Genomic DNA, 20,147 nt, shown 5'->3' with positions numbered 1-20,147 from the left:
TCTTCGCGGCGTGGGTTGGGTTCACGGCTTGACGGGTGCATCCGGTATATGTAAGAAACACCACCTCCACCAGATGTCACGGGGTCATGACCTGGACGAAGAGAGCACACTGCGAGTCGAATATTAAATTGTTTATTTGGGCGAACCTGTGCTCAGTAAACGGAACGTCGGACTACAGTGGCAGTGTAGGACTGATAGCAGTGATCGGAGCATTGACCGTCGATCAACAACTGGCAATTGGTGAAGCGCTTCAGCGTTTATACACTTGCCATTGAACATTCTGGTGTTATCGCTGGTAGTGACGTTGTTTCCAGAATAATATGAAAGATTGACGAAGTGGGTGTATTTTTAACAAAACGAGCAGTATCGAAGCTTCTTTAACTACGTAGGCGTGGTTCGCGCTGAACTTAGTGTAGTATGGCGATAACAAAAGTTGAAAAAAGCTACGTGGCAACATGATCGAGGGTTACTTACTGGTGATTCATGATACGAGCACTGCATTGTAGCAGAACCTCTATAAAATGAAGTTTTTCAATTGAAATGTAGGTACAAGTTATATTTAAAATATTTACAGGATCACTTCCTCTTATTCACTATCCAGCAACATCCAGCATCTTTCCAGCAACAAGCTTGCCAAGCATGCTATGCCCCTTGAGGAGGTCCGAGTTGCTGCAGCGTTTCTCCAGGTAGAGCCTGAAGAAAACTGAAACACAGAAAGCAAGAAAGAACTAATATACTGGCCATATCTCCTGCCCTGTAAATAAACGCAAAAGATTTTCGGAGAAATATGACTAAGAATTCACACCAAACCAAATCAACGATCTGAATTTTCGGATATCGGAGATAGCCTCGCTAAACAGTGCCCCCCCCCCCCATTGTATAATAACAAGGTTTACCACAAAAGGGGATTGTGCGAGCATGATCTGAAATGGATAGTCGGCCCCTTTTACAAGCTTTGTGTGATCGGCTTTTTCAATATCGTATAGTATAGTGCATTTAATACTTTGAATATCTGCTCACATTTCGCTTAATGTATTGAGTAAAAGACAAGCCTGGAGTTTTCTGTAGGGATGTGCCAGTATTCCAGCAAATGGTGTTTAGTATTTGATTCACATGGAAATTTTACTGTTCAAACTTCATGAGAAGAAATAATCAACTTTCAGATTTTCAACATGCGTAATACCTGTGTCACACGGGCGCGCAAAAAGTCTTTTGAGTAAGCGGTCTTTTACGAAGTTGAAAGACTTTTAACAAAGAGGTGTTGCGGCGCAGACACACGGCAGCAACTATCTCCTTTTAGTGTTTTCGTTCGAAGACGCTAGCAGTTAAAAGAGAAGCAATGAAAATTAAACGATGTATCACGATGCACAAATTAAAGACTTGTTGCACTGCTCGTTTCTTCAAATAAATTTAAGAATAAGAGATGAGGAAACACCAATGTGAAAGTTTGTTGCACTAGTTAAGGAAGCATTCCCATAACTAGCGACGTGCACAAGTCCGTCTGGCACCACTGGGCTTTTATTTACCGTATATGTTTTTCGCTGCTCTCGACTGCTCTCGACGCGTTATGGCGACCATACGTAAGAAAAAGCGAGGATCGCAAGCCTCACGACCTGCCTTCACGCTCTGGAAAGCAAGGCAGACGCTGCAAAAGCCGCCAAGGAGAGGATCAAGTAGCAACTGCTGTTCAGCAATTCCTTGCTTTGCGCACTGGAGCTGTCGGAGAAGGCCTGCGATCGATCAATCTGGGCCTTCAGACGAAACGAGAGGTGGTTCGAGGGAACTCTACCTCACCTCTGTGAGCAGAACTTCAAGCAATCTTTTCGAGTGTACCCGTCCACCTTTCGTTTCATTGTGGAGAACTTGCGCAGTGAGCTTGAAAGACAGTGCACCAGCATGCGTGAAACCATCACTCCTGAGAAGCGAGTCGGCATTGCCCTATACAAGCTTGACCACTTGAATGCCGGGCAAACACACGACTGCCACGCTTTCCTCGCATGTGCAAAGTGGCGCGGCGCGAGACCGAGCGTCACCACGTGATATTGCCGACGCGTTGTAGCTGCTTACGAGAGTAAAAAAGGAAATAACCATTAAAAAAGTTCATTACACCTTCTGGAGAATATGAAATTTGTTTTTACAAAGAGTTTTGGTGACAGATAAATAAGCATTCGCTCTTTTTTTCCCACCACTCCAAAATTGCTGGCGCCCACTGGTTTCGAGGCTACTCATTCGGAGCTGTAAAAGAGACCGACGAACTGCGTTTACGAAAAAGACCGCTTCTGAAAAGAAGTTCGCTCTGTGCCGTGTGTCTGCTGTCAGGAACTCCTTTTCAGAAAAAGACCGCTTACATAAAAGACTTTTAAGTGCCCGTGTGACAGGGGTATTCAAGACCATCACATCATCGTATTGTAGCGAAGCTGCCTTCCGGCTCCGATAATAAACCGCTGGTTTCAACATGCAGATGAATCGGAGGAGATGGGGGCTCAGTTTATGATTAAGATCCAAAATTTGGGCTGGAAGTTTGAAAAACAGTTGCAGAAAGCTTTGATGTCTGAAATTGAAATTTCAGATGTTCTTACTTATTGTCATGACACAGACATAGCAGAAGTCAGATACAGAAGAGCTCACTGTAAATAAATGCAAGGTGCTTGTAAAGAGGAACGGAAAAGAACTTTGTCTCTCTTTCTTGCTGTGCGAGCCCTTCTATGCAGGTTGATTGCGGCATTTGCCACCCTCCATAAAGAGCAGCGTCCCGATGCTCTACTACAAAATATGTGATGTATGTAGTGTAAGTATCATGCAACTGGCTCACTGCAATATGGCTTCATCCACACAACGTGTACGATTTCTGATTCTGCTGGCGAGTTTACGAGGAACTCTCACGGGTGACCTCATAGTTCATGTCACTAAGGCGCCGTACAACATTTTAGGGACCAAAGTACTTCTTCAGTAACTTTTCAGAAAGGCCACGTTAGCGAATAGGGCTCCATACCTACACTTTCTCGCCTGGCTGATAAGTGACATGGGTGTCGCAGGTTATAACGTTGTGCGTCGGAACTCTGCGGCCGGATGATTCGCCCGCGTGCTAACTGTCGCGCCTCTTCAGCTCGTTTGGTAAAGGCTTGAGCATCCGAGTTTGTATTGTTGTCGTAGATCGTCAAATGTTGCTTGTTCCTTTTCGCCCCATGAAAAGTGAACATTGTCTCTCGTTATGCGTGTTAATGGCGGCGCTATAAGCGAGAAAACGGTGAAAAATCTGCCGTAGTAGGCGCAGAAGCCTAGAAAACGTCTCACGGCCTTCTTATCTTCTGGCACCGCAAATTTTCGGGCAACATCGATCTGGTCGAGATCCGGACTAACACCTTCACCGCTCACCACATGTCCTCAAAATCGATGTTCCTTGAAAGCGAAATGACATTTCTCAGATTTCAGCGTTAGGTCAGCAGACCGTACTGTTCGAAACACTAATAGCAGTCGTCTTAAATGTTCCTAGAATGTTGCTGATGAAATAATGACGTCGTCGAGTTATACTAGACACGTCTGCCACCTAAGGCCTAATAGGGCGATATCCATCAGTCTCTGAAATGTTGCTGGAGCTGAGCACAATCCGAAGGGCAAGACTTTAAACTCGTAAAGTCCATCAGGCGTAACAAAAGCAGTGTTTTCCCTGTCTCGCTTATCGACCTCGATTTGCCAATATGCACTTTTCAGGTCCATAGAGAAGAAGCCTGCTCGCCTCAGCCTGTCAAGCGAGTCGTCAATACGCAGTAATGGGCATACGTCTTCCGTCTTTCTTTGTCACGCGGTTCAGCTTGCGGTAGTCCACACTGAAGCGTAAGCTGCTGCTTTCTTCTTAACTAGCATTACCGGCGATGCCCAAGGGCTTTTTGACAGCTGATTGATGTCACCATCGAGCATTTTCCGGACTTGTTCTTCGATTGCTTCGCGTTCATTTCGCGCCACGTGGTATGGGTTTTGTCAAATTTGTCTTGCCATCTATTCCATGATAGGTCGGTTCTTTTTCATTGGCGTTTATTTACCCTCAAGGTCGATGAAACACAACCTTCGAACTGTCCGAAGCATCTAGAAGACTCTGCCTCTGCACTGGCGATAAATCTGTGCTCACGTTGACAGGTGGTGGTGTTGAAGCGGCTGGCGTCTCTTCCTGTTGCACTGCGAAGCGCTCGCGAAATTCTACAATTTCTCCGAAGTATGCAACTGTGGAACCTTCTGTAATGTATGGACGCTCGTTGCTGAAGTTAATCAATATTGATGTCTATGAGACAGATTTTGAACTGAAGACTTCTTCTCCCGCCTGTCCACCAATATCACTTGGGCAGCCACAGAAGTTCAAATATGCTGAGAAAATAGCATCCTTTCCTGTCTCGTGTAACCTGCTGTTGACTGTAGGCATCCACAGGAGGGTGCAAAAGGGGCACTTGGCCCAATCAAGCCACGCCAGCACTCGACTTCCGCCTAAGCTACACTCTTCTCCAGCCTCTTTGCTACACATATTTGCACATTCGTATTGAAAAAAACAGCAATTTCAGTATCTCCCAGTGCGTTTCAGCGCGCTGGGTGACGCTGGAAATGCTGTACAATGTGTCCCAGTGTACTACAGCGCGCTGCGAGGCACTGGGACCAACCGTACAGCGTGTCCAGTGTCACCCAGTGCGCTGAAACGCACTGGGCCACACTGTACAGCGTAGCCCAATGTTTTAAAGCGCGCTGGAAAACACTGGCACACACTGTACAGCATGGCCAGTGTCGGCCAGTGCGCTGAAACGAACTAGGCCACGTTGTACAGCGTAGCCCAGTGTCTTAAAGCGCGCTGGGAGGGGCACTGGCCACGCTGTACAGTCTCTACCGCACACCGATAATCTTAGCGGCACCTTGGAAGAAAGTAGGTGTGATCGGCGCATTTTCTGTAAGACTTCATTTTGAATGGCGACCTGTCGAGCGTAAAATTTACCGAATATGATAGTATTCCCGTCTATGTGCTACACATAGCTTCAGTTTCCTTAGGCAATGAATGCGAGTACGCTAAAGCATTCATATGTTGATTGCACGGGTCAGAGGCGCTGCCAGGATTTTGCTGAGGGGGGGGGGGGGGAGCAAACGACAACTTCGTTCCTGCAGGGGGTCAGGGAGCACAGAACATAAGTGTCGTGTTTTACCCATGCTTGCTCCTGGAGGGGGGGGCAAAGGGGGGCACTCACGAATTTCAGGAAACAAGGTTTCAGCCCACCCATGGATGCCCCCTTGGCGTGGGGGCGCTTTCCTTGAAGTTTGATCAAGTTTCATCAATGTACTTGATAAACGGCATCCATAGAACTGAAAATTTGCAACACAAAATGACAGTAGTATCAGTCTGATAATCAAGACGAACCTAATCTAGCAATGAGTCGTTGCGGTTCGTACCGTAGAAAGCCGCGTGTCTCTGGCAGCAATAACAACTGCAAGGCTTTATCTTCCTGTTTTCAGCTTCCGATTTGTGTAATCGAGGGTGAAGATATGACCCTTCATGGGTCAGTTATGATCAAAACTACATTGTAACGATTAATAGAATCTTTCTCACTGATTATCTACAATCTTCATAGCAACCGTGGCACAAAAAGTACGGCCCTAAGCCTAGTGGTTCTTTCGGCAAGAGTGAACTGCTGCGGCTGTCGTTCGCGAAACGTAAACGAAGAGGACAGAAACTACTTCCAAACTACAAAGGGGCGAAATCTACAGTGCTCAGTGAGCAGTTCAGATGAACGCTGTTTTATACATAGTTATGACTAACCGCATAGCGAGTCACTACAATTGCCGTAACGCATCTGCAGCTAGGCTAACAATTCTTGCAGCAAAACGTGCCAGATGAATGCGATCCAAGGCAAACCACATAGAATGAAGTAACAATAGCAAGTTTGACGCGAGCACGAAGAGACGAAACACTGCGTATGTAAACGACAAGTTCAATATATTGGATACCTGAATTACTTTTAGGATGAACAAAAATAAGGTCATTCTCGTGTATCAGGTGTGGAGCAGCGGGCAGCGTGTCTGGCTCAGTATACGTGATTTGTTAAGGTAATAGTTTGACTCCGGGTTAGTAAAGTTTTTTCTTTTTTTTTTTTTCAATGCGTGCGTGTTTAAGCCTTAATTACTATGTGCGCATGACAACAAATTCTAAACACAATTTAAAAGGTAGATTTTGGCCGATAATGGGTGTCCCAGTGTGCAGTGCCAGCGTGCCTCGTGCAGGGTGGCACTGTCCCAGTGTCAGCGCCACACTGGACACCGGTCCAGTAATCAGGTATGACGCTGTGCCAGTGCCACTGGTTTTCGCGATAGACATACACCCCAAATCAAAATGCTGCAGGCGGCTATACTGTCGACAAAACTTTGGTTGCACTAAATTATGTACATATATACAATTCAGTTTCTCTATCGCCTCTTCTTTATAAGACAACTTTGAAACACGATTCGACCAGTGGATCACGAACCTACCCAAAGAAAGTGCTTTCATGTTGCTATCTTATAGGAATGCACAAAGGAGTCCTCAGACGTTTTCGCTGCAACTAAACTTCAAGTATTCGAGAAATATTCGAAACATGCCTAATTAGATCGAATAACACTCAAACTTCAATACTCGAACTAGCTTCGCATCAAGCGTTCTGCTACTCACAGAGCTTAGATTTTAGTGTTTCTGAAGTATCAGCTGCATAGTGTTTTTTTTCTTTTGTACATATTTTTTTCCTGTTTATTCTTGTTACAATGCACTGTAGCCAAGACACCACTTAAGTGCTGAATTTTACAACCGAAGAACTGGTGAGGATACATGCATGCGTGGTTTAATAATGGAAGGGGTTGTTATAAAACAGGAGCATGCAGGTTCAAATCCCACCACCACAGAAACAGCTTATGCTAATTAGGATGCATCATGAAACCTTAGAGTGGTTGTTAAAGAAATGTTGCAATAGAAAACTATCATAAATATTGGTACTGCAATGCTACCTTTAATGGGACAAGCTCAGAAACGAGGGAACAGTACAGTAATTTAATGTAGAAGACCTCACCAACTCTCACCAACTCGTCACGAGCTCAATGTTTCACTATAAATGACCCTGTATGGTGCTAATAAGGTTTATGGTTACAAGTTCAAGGCATATCATTGAGTGCATGATATTTTCTTGCATCCAAAGCTAGCTCTGGGTCACCTTTGGTTTTGTTATAAGCAGCACTAGTGACACTTCTGGCCATGAGGCTTGCAGTCGAAAAAAATGGCAGCATATCCAAGGAGTATGGAGGGTGGGGCGAAGTATTCGTCCGTCCATGCGTCCGTCTGTGTAACCGTCCATGGGTCTGTTCGTGCGCCCGTCCCTGCGTTCGTTCATGGATCCGCTCCTGCGTCCGTTCCTGAGTCCATCCATGCATCTGTTTGTGTGTCCGTTCGTCCATCTATTCAACACTCCAAGTCCCACCATCTCGCATCTTTTTATCATATATTCTTTTTATCATATTTTTATCATATATTAAAGAAGCACAGCCATTCAGTGGACATTCCGAGGACTAAACGAGAGGCGGCACACACACACTTTCTTACGGCTTGCGCTTCGGGTCTACTTCCCACCTTCAACCACCTTGAGTTCATGGTATATACTAGTTCACTGTATTTATGGCACCGCGGCCCAATGCTCACTAAACCTTTCTAAAACCAAGGAGGTTACACCCAGAGACTATAAAGTAGCAACCCTTTCTTGTCCGATAGTGCTCAATGTACATGCCAATGGCTGCTAATGAGGATCGCAGCGTGTGCGTTGACTAAAAGCCGAATGCTCCTGTCTCTCATTCCCCATTAGCAGCCACTGGCATGTACATTGAGCACTATTTTTTATTGTTAAGCAACGCACAGAAGAAATCCCTGACCGGCACCACCTTGGAGGTCAAATGTTATACCTATTTAGGGTATGTGCCACTTGTGGTTACGTACTTCGAGGGACGCACAAGCCATGCCATAAGGAGCTTCGCCCCTAAAAAATTTTTACACAGACCTCACTGACAGAAATGACATCTTTCGGGCGCTGCATTCGGTGTTTGTTTGCTTCTTTTTTGTGCTTATACTGCCACTGTCTAAGAGCACCTGAAACAGCCGGAAAAAAAAGAGACATATAAATATTTGAACGACAATTGCTGAAAGCCGCCACACCATATTTCTCTTTTTCATAGTTATTCTGCTAGATTTCTGACTGATTTGCATTGCCAGGTTCTTTTGCTCTTGATTTTGGTCAGAAATGATTATATAGCATGCACTAAGCTCGAATGTAGGTGGGTACTGCCGAAGTACGCAACAAGCACTGCGAAGGGACTCCAGTGTATAGACTACTGCGGACGCCATCAGTAATATTCATTCAGGTGGTACACAAGGAGGTCGACACCACTATACTGCCGCTGCCAAGCCAAAAGGAGGCTTCAATCATGCCTGACAGAAACGAATATCATTTTAAGCAAAAATAATTTCTTGGGGTTTTCAATATTTTTAAACTGCCTTTTTATGTCACTGTTTTTTATTTAAACATACAGTGCCCACCTACCACACTGAGCACCTTGCACGTTAAAACAAAATACACGAATCGCAAGTATGAATTCATCATGTATAGGAGGGTTGCAAGTGACGTCAGCCGCTCAGGGCAATATGTGACTGGTAAAATGGGCAATCGAATTGAACTGTGGGATACGACGGCTTCCGGTTCGACGCACCACGCGGGTTAGCAGCGGCGCGCACGCATTTTTGTACAGCTCCGTTGAAAAAATCACCTCTCCGTGCAATGTCAGTGCTTTAGAAGTTAGTTCTTGTTTTTGCTAACCGTTACTGTGACGATGACAAGCAACGAAAGCCATGGACGGCAAAGAAAATTTTGATCGTACTAAAATGATCTTCAGTGCTTTTATGCTGCGCGGGCGTTGACTGTCAGAGTGGCTAGCGGGTCAGTCGGTACAGAAAACAGTTTTTATTGTATAATATGTTACTGCTGATAAAAAAATCACCATTGTAGAGATCTCAGGTGATTGGGATGACAGTGGCAATGTGCTAAGAGTTAATTTCGGAATCGCTGCGTTGGCCGAGATCGTCGGTCGATCGGCAGAGAGAGAGAGAGAGAATAAACATTTATTAATAACAAATGCACATTGAGCCTTCTTTGGATGGGGCCCTGTGTCCAGGGCTCCATTGCCTTGTGCGGCCGTGCGAGCCAGCTGGACCAGCTGCTGTTGTTCCTGCCGGCGTAAGCTGAGCAGTGCAGACTCCCGAGAGGAAGGGGTGGGATTGGGAATAGGAGGAACGCCCTGTGGGGCAGAACATTCCCACGTGGAGTGGTAGACGGTCGGTACGGATCCACAGAAGGGGCAGTAGGAGGAGTAGAGAGCCGGATGAAAGCGACTTAGCTAATAAAGGTAAGGAAATGAATTGGTCTGTAGCTGCCGCCAAGCAACAGCATCTGCTCTGTTAAGTGAAAGATGAGGGGGAGGATACGTATAACGGCTCTGTCGGTAGTACTCCAGCGCAGCGTTGTAGTTTAGTGGTTCCGTCGATGCGTCGTCTGGATTGTAAAGCTCTCCCAATGGAGCCCGGGCGGTCAGCTCTCGTGCAACCGCATTAACGCGTTCATTATCATGGAGAGAGGCGTGTCCAGGAGTCCAGACGACACGCACAGAACGTAATGCGGACGGTGAGACAGAAGAGAGGATATTGTGTGTATGTGCAGCCATAAGTTCTTGAGTGAAAGCATGGCAAGCAGCTTGTGAATCTGGTACAATAGTGACAGGGAAGTCATGTGACAGTGTCGTAGCGTGAACGATTGCCAGATCGAGAGCTCTCTCCTCTGCCAAACCACTGTCAGTAGTGCGAAGGGTGGCAGATGCCACAAGGGCGTCTGTGTAATCTGTCACGGCTAAACACATGGCTGACTTCTCTGGGTAGCGTGCTGCATCAGTGTAAAGTAATTGTAAGTCTGAGGTACCATGACCAAAGGCACGTGTCATAGCCTGAACTCGGACACGTCGACGACCGGCGTGGCGGGAGAAATTTGTATTGCGTGGAATCAGAGGCACTTTGATGAGTGCGTGGACAGTAGAAGCAAGTTTATGTCGCGGTACTTGTGCAGATTTTTTGGAATTGGGTAGCCAAGACTAGACATGATGGCGCAGCATTGACGGGTCTGCCAAGCCATTGGAGCTGACTGTTGTGCTGGGCCTCGATGAGTCTGGTTACGGTGTTGTGGACTCCTAGTTGAAGGAGGCACTGTGTAGATGCATGTGGAGGCAAGCCGAGAGCCGCCTTCACAGCTGTCCGTAGAAGGATGTCCATCTTTTTTATTTGAGCTAGCGTAAGATTGTAAAAGGGAAGATGATAGGTGAGCCGACTAACTATGAGTGCTTGTACTAAGCGGAGGACATCTTTCTCACAGATGCCTCTCCTGCGATTGGTGGTGCGTTGGATCATGTGTTTAATTTGAGTTATCTGCTGAGCCGGAAGGTGTGTAGTGTGCGAGGCCTTGCCATCGACCTGAGTGTAGAGGCCTCAAATGCGAATTCGTGGTACCAGAGGGATAGGACGGCCACCAAGAAACAGCGAATTGTGAGAAGAATCAGCGGTTTTGCGGCACCACTTGTATACCATTAACAACTCCGACTTATCCACTGAGCACGTAAGGCTGCCGGCACCAGCATAGCCTTGTACCACAGACACAGTTTCCTGTAGGGCGTCCTGAATGGTTCCGTCTGATTCTTTGGTTGCCCAAATTGTAATGTCATCTGCACAGATGGCATGCTGAATGTTGGGAACCTGTTGTAATAGGGAAGGGAGTTTAGCCATAGCCACGTTGAACAAAGTGGGCGATCGAACCAAGCCCTGTGGTGTTCCTCTGCCTGCGAGACGAATGACGTCCGAACGGAGGTCTCCAATCCCAATAGTGGCCATGCGGTCAGAAAAAAAGGACCTGACGTAATTGTAGTTACGTAAGCCACACTGAGATGAAGCGAGATTGTCAAGAATAAGGTCGTGGGAGACGTTGTCAAAAGCACCCTTCAGATCCAGAGCCAGAATAGCTCAGACCTGGTTTGAAGTTGGGCTATCCAACACGTCCTCCTTAAGCTGTAATAATACGTCCTGTGTAGAGATACCAGGACGGTAGCCGAATAGTGTATCAGGAAAAAAGTGATTGCCTTCGAGAAATGGTTGTAGTCGAGAGAGGACAACGCGTTCAAAGAGTTTAGCTACACATGAAGTTAAGGATATAGGGAGAATATTCTGAAGTGATATTGGCTTGCCAGGCTTTGCAATAAGTACGATTTCTGCGTGTCACCACTCCTGCCACTCCTGCGGTAGCGTGCCGTTGTTCCAATGTTCGTTGTAAAACGCGGGTAAATATTTGATGGACTGGTCATCTAAATTACGCGAAAGTGTGTACGTATTCCCGTCTGTACCGGGTAATGTCCCGGTACAGACGTCCCTGCTTCTGTAATGCTTCTGTAATGTCCTCATCAAGAGGCGTTTCGTGTATGTGTGGATAATTACGGTAGGCGGAACGGTGGCCCGTGGATACATAGTGTTGCTTCAAGGTGTGCAGCGCAGTGGTATCGTCGAGCCCTGATTTGTGGAGAATGGTGCGGATTGCGTTAGCAGTGTGTGATTTTGTCTGCGTGGGATTTAAAAGAGCACGGAGTATACGCCACGTTTGAGGTGTGCTTAGTGAGCCGTTGAGTCGACCACAGAAGTTATGCCCATTGTTGCTATAGAGGATGTTAGCGTAGTCATGTGCCTCAGTGTCTAGCTGGGTGATTCAGAGACGAAGTTTTCGGTTATCTTTCTGTCGCCGCCACCGTCATGTGAAGCCTCTGTAGGCATCCCAGAGATGCAGCAGATGCTGGTTCACATCCGGCGTTTCTGTCGTCACAGCGATGAGTTTGGTAGCTCTTTGAAAATCGGACTGAAGTTGTAATATCCAAGCCTCTAGGGAAGGAGAGTCCTGATGGGTAGTGGTACGATCAAGCCTAAATGCATCCCGATTTGTTAGTTTTATGATGCGCTCTGGGGCACGCGTGGCTGCTAATTGGAGCTCTGTAGTTAGTATATGGTGATCACTGCCTAGATTCACCATGAGGTTGCACCAAGAATGGTGACGAACCCCCTTGACTATCGTGAGATCGGGGCTTGTGTCCAGGCTCACACTATTACCAAGGCGAGTGGGTTGATCATGTTCTGTCAGCAGGGTCATGCGATGAATCGCGAGAACCTGTGCGAGTCATCGGCCTTCAGGCGTTTCTGTTATCTCCAACAATAACGATGTGTTTACCCAACTTGCATAGTTGTGCAAATAAATGAACGAAGTCATCGTTCCTGGCATTAGGTACACTGTAAACGTTAGGCACCTACAGGCTGCTACTGGAACGAGAGCACGGGACTAATTCGAGAAGTACGTGTGAGATGGAGGTGCTTTGAAGGGTGTGTTGTATAATAGGGACTTGCTTAGAAACTAATGTAGCTGTGCGATGTGGTGTATTGTTCTTTACCTCCGTGTATGTGGTGTAACCCGGAAGCGTAGGGATACAATGTACTTCTTGTAACGCTATGACATCGGGAGTAATCCGCTGCGTCACGATGAATTGCATTAGAGCTCCGCATTTCCTATGATACCCCCTACAATTCCACTGCCACACACGTAGGAGTTGAGGGGTGTCACGCGTTGACCTACGGTTTCTCGCAATGATCATGCAATTGCGGGGCCTCAATAGTACACGGAGGCACTTCAGACTGTGCTAAATCTTGGTTGAGCGTGGTGGGAAGTGGGACTGCAGCAGCGGCGGCTGTCGGGACGGTTTTTCGGGACGGTGATAGGAAACGGGAGGGGTGTATGTAAGGATGCGGTCGCTGTGTTTCACGTGTCGGAGACGTGGTGCGTTTTGGTACAGATGGCACTATATTAAGTTGGCCAAGTGCAGCCGATATCTGCTGTTTAACATCCGTTACAATCTTCTGGATAGCAGGTTGCAGGGCCTGCTAGATCAATTGTTGGAGTGGAGCTGTTAGTTCAGCCATAATGCTATCCTTCATTTTCTCCATTTCTACCTGCATCATAGCTGCGAATTCATTTCTTAAAGAAGTAGCCATTTCGTTCAACGCCTCTCGTGTGCAATAGTCTGATCGTGCCGTAGTTGACGGCACGTCAGGGTGAAGCTGAGTGTCTACTGACATGGATTGTGGTAGTCTAGGTGGCGTTGGTTGTGGTGTTCTTTGCTGCGTTGGTGTGGAAAGGGAGGGAGAGGAGGGAACTGCCTTGCCCAGCTTACCGTTTGTGCTTTCTTGTGGAACCGCTTTGCTGGCCATGATGATGCGTTGTCCCGTTCTTGTGCCAGCCTTCAGATCCCTGCTGGTCAGCAAAACCGCTCCGCGATGGTGAGTTTTCTGGCTTGGGCCCCTACTTATCCCTGGAATGGCTCCTTCGCCTGGCTGCACTCCCGGACGCACTGCTCTGCCGTTAGTGGCTGGGAGATGGTGAGTGAACCTTCCTGGTGGGAGTAGCTGACCTGGGTGGTATGCGTCGGTTGACTGGTGGAAAAAACCGCTTTGGGCATGGTTCGGCAGCCGTCGGGTGGTCGCCACCACAAAACATGCAAGAAGGGCGGCACTCATGGTTGTTAGGTGATAGTGAATCCCCACACACTCGACATTTCGGTGTGTCAGGAGGCTGTGGGCACACATCCTCGTGGTGTGCTTTTTGTTGCACTTTTTACAGTAGGGAATAGTCCGTTTGTAGAGGTAGCAGCGAAGAGCCTGTCCATACGCGTTGACGGAGAAAGGGACTCGCTTGCCACAAAATGTTAGCACCATTGCTCCTGAGTTGCCGAGGTGTCTGCACGTAAGGACCTCGTAGGCCGATACTTCAATTTTATTCAAGAACTCATTTGGTGTGATTTCATGGTCTATTCTGTTGACCACACCTTTGCACGAATTATCAGGCGCAATACCATAATAGGTGATGTCGTAGGTTGCTGCCTGCACTGTAATTTTTGGTGATTTGTCGAAGTGCAGTGGCGATATGTTCAGATGAGGTGCTTATTGTTAGAACATTTTGATTTTCGTCAACACAAAGCTTGATATCAGGCTTCTCACTGCGTATATTTGCTGCATGAGCTACGGCGAGAAGTAACGTCTTGGGGCCAACATTGCTCGGATTTAATCCACGATGGGGTGGGATTGATAGCTTGTAGTCCTCGGCAGGGAGCGGTGGGAGTCTTGGTAGACGCGTCTTAGGCCATCTCTGGCGTAGAAAGGGCTCAGACGGCGGGCTGGGCAGCGGTTGAGTCGGTACGGTATGGGGTTGCAGCTGTCGGCGTTTGTTCGCTCTCTTGATTGATTGATATGTGGGGTTTAACGTCCCAAAACCACTATATGATTATGAGAGACGCCGTAGTGGAGGGCTCCGGAAATTTCGACCACCTGGGGTTCTTTAACGTGCACACAAATCTGAGCACACGGGCCTACAACATTTCCGCCTCCATCGGAAATGCAGCCGCCGCAGCCGGGATTTCGCTCTCTTGGTAACAGTGATCTACGGATGTGCGTTGTGCTCATTGCTCATCTGCGTATCGGCGTCTTGACTGGTCTGCGTATCCATCATGTGGTCCGTGGAGCGAGAGGGCAATGAGTGCTTCTCGTCGACTGCGACGCTCCCAGAGACGCTCACCATCCGCTGTAAAGCGGGGTGGCGTTCTGTCCAAGCCCCGTCTCCAGCTTGATGGGGTTGGCGAGGTGGACCTCTTCAAGAACTTTCGAAAGTGTTGAGACATTTAAAAGCGCACTCACAGGTTGAGGTTCGGTATATGCTTGACAGTGGTGATGCTAGGAACAAGTTCCTGTCATTGCAACCGGTAGCCAGGAAGAAATTCTTCTTGAAAATGAACCTGAGCCGGAGCCGATGTGATTCGCGTCCGTCGCATGCTTACGACCTTGACACTCCCCTCGATCAGCATGAAGCGCAGCACTTATTGAGTGCGTTGAGATATCTTTCTACGGTTACCCCGGCACCAGGTAAGTATCTTTTTTTTCTAGCTTTCAGCGCCCTATAATATGTTTTTCTTAGTCAAAGCCAGATGCTCACCTAAACGCTGATCTTGATCAAGCTGCGCGGCATGGTGGAGCATGAACGATACAGTGAGACATAGACGGCGCCGAATAATCGAAACCTTCCGCTTTTTTAACGCACTTCTTCCTTTGGGTGCCTTCCTGCGAACAGTTTGACCGACAGAACGCAAATAGACTCTCCCTGCGCTTGATGTAAACATACTCTCGAGTGAAGTTTTTGTGTTTTTGGTCATATATATGAGTGCAATGGCTGGCGCTCATCTCGTCTGGTAAGTCAATTTCACTCGAGCGTTCCCATAGTATACTTGATAGGTGCTTGAGCGACAATTATTTCTTAATATAATATTTGCAGCAAGTTCAATCGTAAGCGTTTTTTTAGTGTGGAGTACACACGCACCTGTGATAAAATAGTTTTCGCACACTTTGGCTTCAGCGTTACGTACTCGAAAGCTACCTTTCGCTGTGGCTCTCTTCACAGCGCGGCCCACCTCAATTTCCTTTCTTCGTTTCATGGGAGTGGATACATGCCGCTTGCCTTTCACGCTCGAGTTGGAGCTGCCGGTGGCTGAACAACCGACCATGATTTATCAGGACGAAGATAAACGGGCGACCGCGCGCGAATCTCGAATAATCAGAGGCTTGCGGCGAGGCGGTTCACCATCGTGTACACTTCTCGAACTGGAAGGCGGTAGCAGACGGTGCATCCCACAATCCCTCGCTCTTTTACTGGTCACTTATAGCCGTGTTCGCCACCATCTCTGTAGTGCATGGTGGCGCAGATATACTCTGTGGAGCACCTCATTGATTCTGTTGAAACGGCGAGCTGCAACGAGGGGCTGTGTACGTGACAGTTTGCATGATGCTGTAGCATGTGCAGGTAGAAGGATGTTGGGTGCATAGGCGAAGACCATCATGATAGGTACGCTGCTGCTCCGACACTGGCACTATCTTGGAGGCCCTGCCCCTGTGCATCCCTCCTACACAACGCAAGGCAGTAGAGTTCATGAACCTACTCTGAATGGTGAAGCACCAGAAAGAAACAGCATGAACTCGAGAGAGATAATCCAGATCGTTGCGCCTATAAATTTTAAGGAAAGTGTGCCTACCATTAATTCCACCACAGAAACTGACGTTCACTGTGACTGTAAGGAAACTTCTCCACCCGCGTGTCATCAAGAAGAAAGTCTCCTGTGTCTGTAGGAGTGGAAGCACTGTCATCGCCCATCCGAAGTACAAATGGTGGCCGCCAGGCACCGCTGTAACCATCGGAGGCTTTAGTGCCTCTCTTGATGTGGTAGGTGAAGCCACAGCTCACGCTGCACACTGAGCTATATGCGCCCACAAGCAACTTTTTGTATGTAAAGAAAGACGTGATGTTTGCTACGCTTTGAAAAACCCTGACCTTTTACTCCATAAAAACTGCTCATGCATTTGATACTAAATAACCATAAAGTAATAAAGCAAATGAGCCATTTATCTTCAGAATATTGTACCAATTACGCCTACATGCAAATACTAAAACACAAGAGCAAAATCAAAAACAGAGCTACATAATGTTTTTCGAGCGTTTCGAGCCTCCTGTTCAGCTTCTTATTTTTCTGTAGACATTTCTCGTTTTCTGCTTTGGGAAGCTTTTTTTTCTTTTTTAGCTGCAGTAGTTCTTCCTCACAATTCAGCACCACATTTTCTCAAATAGTCGCTGCAGCTGTCTTTCAGAAGGCCTTCTCTGATTCTCCTCTGGCCTCCGTGCCGCGCTTTTCCGCCTTTCAGATTACCTATTGCGTTGAACATAAGTGAACCTAGATGAGGCATGCATGTACACCTGACATACGTTGCCACTTCCAATTAGCAAAATGGCAGCATGAAGGATGAAGAAATGGTAGAGAAGAAAATGCAGGGAGGTTAGCCAGTCCAGGAAAGCCGGTTGGCTATTCTAAACATAATAAAGGGAAGGGCGAGATCACGTGAAAGTTTGCAACATAAGATTATATGTTCCGTACAGCATAGAAAAGAAATTGTGTTTCATAGAAGTGAAATATTTGGCAGAGTGACAAAATAAATATAAAAATATCCCTCACGAGGTCAGTGCAAGCCGGGCGTAAGCCCACGTGCGTCAGCATAAGAAAGTACGCATAAAGAATAAGGTGAACAAAACAAATATTTTTGTGTTATCCTTCTGACCAAACACAAACAAGTTGATCTCAACAAGCCAAACAATCAACCGTGTCAAGCTCTTGAGCTTTCCTTCATTACAAATTTCATGTCAATAATAATGCTGTAGCCGTGAGAGTTGCTTTGAGCCTTGCGTTCTGCCGCTGGTAAAACAACCAAACAACAACAACAAAAGGAGCTTACAAACTTATTCTATGTTGTCGGGTGCAATTTCTACGCATACCTCGCGCAAGGATTCTTCGCTAGATTCCGAGGCATCGCTCTCATTGTACACGCAGTCCGAAGGGCGCAGTGGTAGGAGGGGGGGGGGCGCGTTTTGGAGGCTGGTTTGCTGCTAGCTTTGTCTCTAAGATTTGGAGCACACCAAAATGAAACGGCACATATTTTTTACTGAATAAAATGTATTGCCACATGGTTTGCTTGGGCATCGGGTGGATTGCGAGACGTTGTACCCAGCAACTCCACCAGTCTTGTCACGTTACTCTCGACAAACTTGACAAAAAATGGGCTTGTTTAGTCGACTACTCAAGCAGCGGCTCAGAGAGATCGTCTTTGTCTTCTTTCACTCTTCGATCTCACCCAAGCAAACCATGTGGCAATATTTATTAGTATTGCAATGCTCTCCTATGCCATGTATATATACACGTAACTTGGTTTCCCTAAGTGTTGTGGAGAGCTACCTGTTATTAGAAGTGAAGCCAACGTCAAAGACAAGAGCCTTCACTGCCCGCTTGCAAGTATGCATATTATTCAGTTTTTTACCTCAATTCATAATTAGGGCACAGACAGTGTTATGGTTTCCAACAAAACTTTAGTTCACTTGCATTGCAAACTTCATAATCAAGCCCGGTCACAGTGTAATAGGTTGCAGCTACTTAGGGTAGATATACTTGCTTATAGAGGACGTAAATTCGAATTTCTTAAGATAAGCTATAAGGATTACAAAGGGAACAAAGCATCCGTTGTGATGTCCACTTTCTTGAGCTTAAAATTTAAGCTCATTCCTCTCACGAGGTCGTACTTACTTTCGCAAAAAGTTAGTCAAGAGGCCGCTATTCATCATCACAACAAAAAAGACTAGTGCTCTCACCGTAATGCATAGTTTACACTTTGACGCATAAACCACGATGCTAATGCATATTTCCAATAGCAAATTAAATTACATGCCTTGCGCCATACCAAACTTGAGTATATGTGCCTATTTTTTAAAAGTCACAATCAGCATACCTAATTGTACTAGGGCAGCATGTGTAAAATAACATTCAGATGTGTACAGCAACGGCATTATTCAAAAAGGAAAGAAATGAGACAATATCATTTTGTGAAACCCAATTTTGCTGAAAAAAAAGACAACCCACGAAGAAAATACTAGACAAAACAGTATTTTATTGTGGAAATTTGTAAGACTAAGACGACAAAAAAGCTTTTAAAGTAATCCTTGAAAGCCTGAAATATGATACCGCTGAACAAAATTAAGTGTTATCACTTTGCAGCTTCAAATATCAAACCAACCCTAAATTGAATCTGTAGGTAAACTACATAAAATAGAACTTTGTTGCATACTCTCAGGTAGGTTGGGAATTCTCTATGTTTCACAGAAGCAAGGACATTGCAATGAAAAACGTACTTCAGAACTACGTACCATGTTCTGTGACAAATAATAAACGTGTGCACACCAAATAAACACAAGTATTGAAGATAGAACTTGAGATACCTAGGTGAAAAGTAATAAAGATTTGAGAGATATTGCTTGTGCTTCATGCTGCCCGCCATCAGCAACAAAGCAATCTATTCTAGCATTGAATACCTTACACAAGATGGTGCTCGATTTTTCATGCTGAAAATTAAATTCCCGTCAGTAGTTAACTGCTGGAAATGAAGGTGTCACACAGTTAATGACTTATTTGCTCGAATGTTTCCGGTATGTGTTGAATTTTCGAGTTCCAGCAATGAAAAGTTAAGGAATCTTCATAATATGTACAGGTTACAAATTGTAACAAGTAAAGCTGAGCAGCTTGACATGGTAAGGTAATTTTATAAGACAGACTGCACCTGATTATACAGAGTACCACTCAGCAATTAATAAAGCCAGAATAGAAAAAAAAGAGTTTCTTATGTATCGCTTCATGTAAATACTGTTTTTACTTCTTGAGTAAAAAACCACAGCTTTCAAACTTGTAGTGCAAACAGATTAAAAGCTCACGTATGTAAAATGCTACTATGATTAAGACAGAAAGAAATAACTAGGCAATTTACGGAACATATCATGCATAGGATACCTTCATGGCTGATGCACTTTGGAGGTTAGGGTATGACAAGATAAATTCTGCTGGTACATCTTTGATAGACTCTAATAAGCAGACAGAATCGCATGCGAGTAGTGCCAAGTCACTCATAATACACACTTTACAGTTGGTGAAAAGGCAATTTTTGACCCATTCTTAAGAGAGGTAGCGACACCAAAGTGTGAGTGCACCTTAAAAGTTTAATTACTTGTTTTTCAAAGCTACAATTTGTTCCTACTATGTTCCGAGATCACGACACAGTAAAAGTTTTTTTTCAAACGCTCTGTACAAAACGTCTTGTTTTTTACATTTGCTCAGTAACAAATGCACCTGATGTTATCAACTAGACACACTAGCTCCTGAAGTTACCTCAGTTCTTACTGTAAACTTAAGTTACGTTATTGTTGAGCCGCACCCTGTAAAAATGAACAATAATGCAGCAATAAAATATCATCATTTCCTGAGCTTCACATTTGCTTACATCTGCCTCTGAATACAGCAGATTTTCGTGCCAGAGTACTCACAGCTACAATAAAAAATGTAAAAACCTGTTGAAAAAATAA

The sequence above is a fragment of the Rhipicephalus microplus genome, chromosome 1, assembly GCF_043290135.1.
Source record: "Rhipicephalus microplus isolate Deutch F79 chromosome 1, USDA_Rmic, whole genome shotgun sequence".
NCBI classification, from domain to species: domain Eukaryota; kingdom Metazoa; phylum Arthropoda; class Arachnida; order Ixodida; family Ixodidae; genus Rhipicephalus; species Rhipicephalus microplus.
This window is presented reverse-complemented; position numbering follows the sequence as displayed.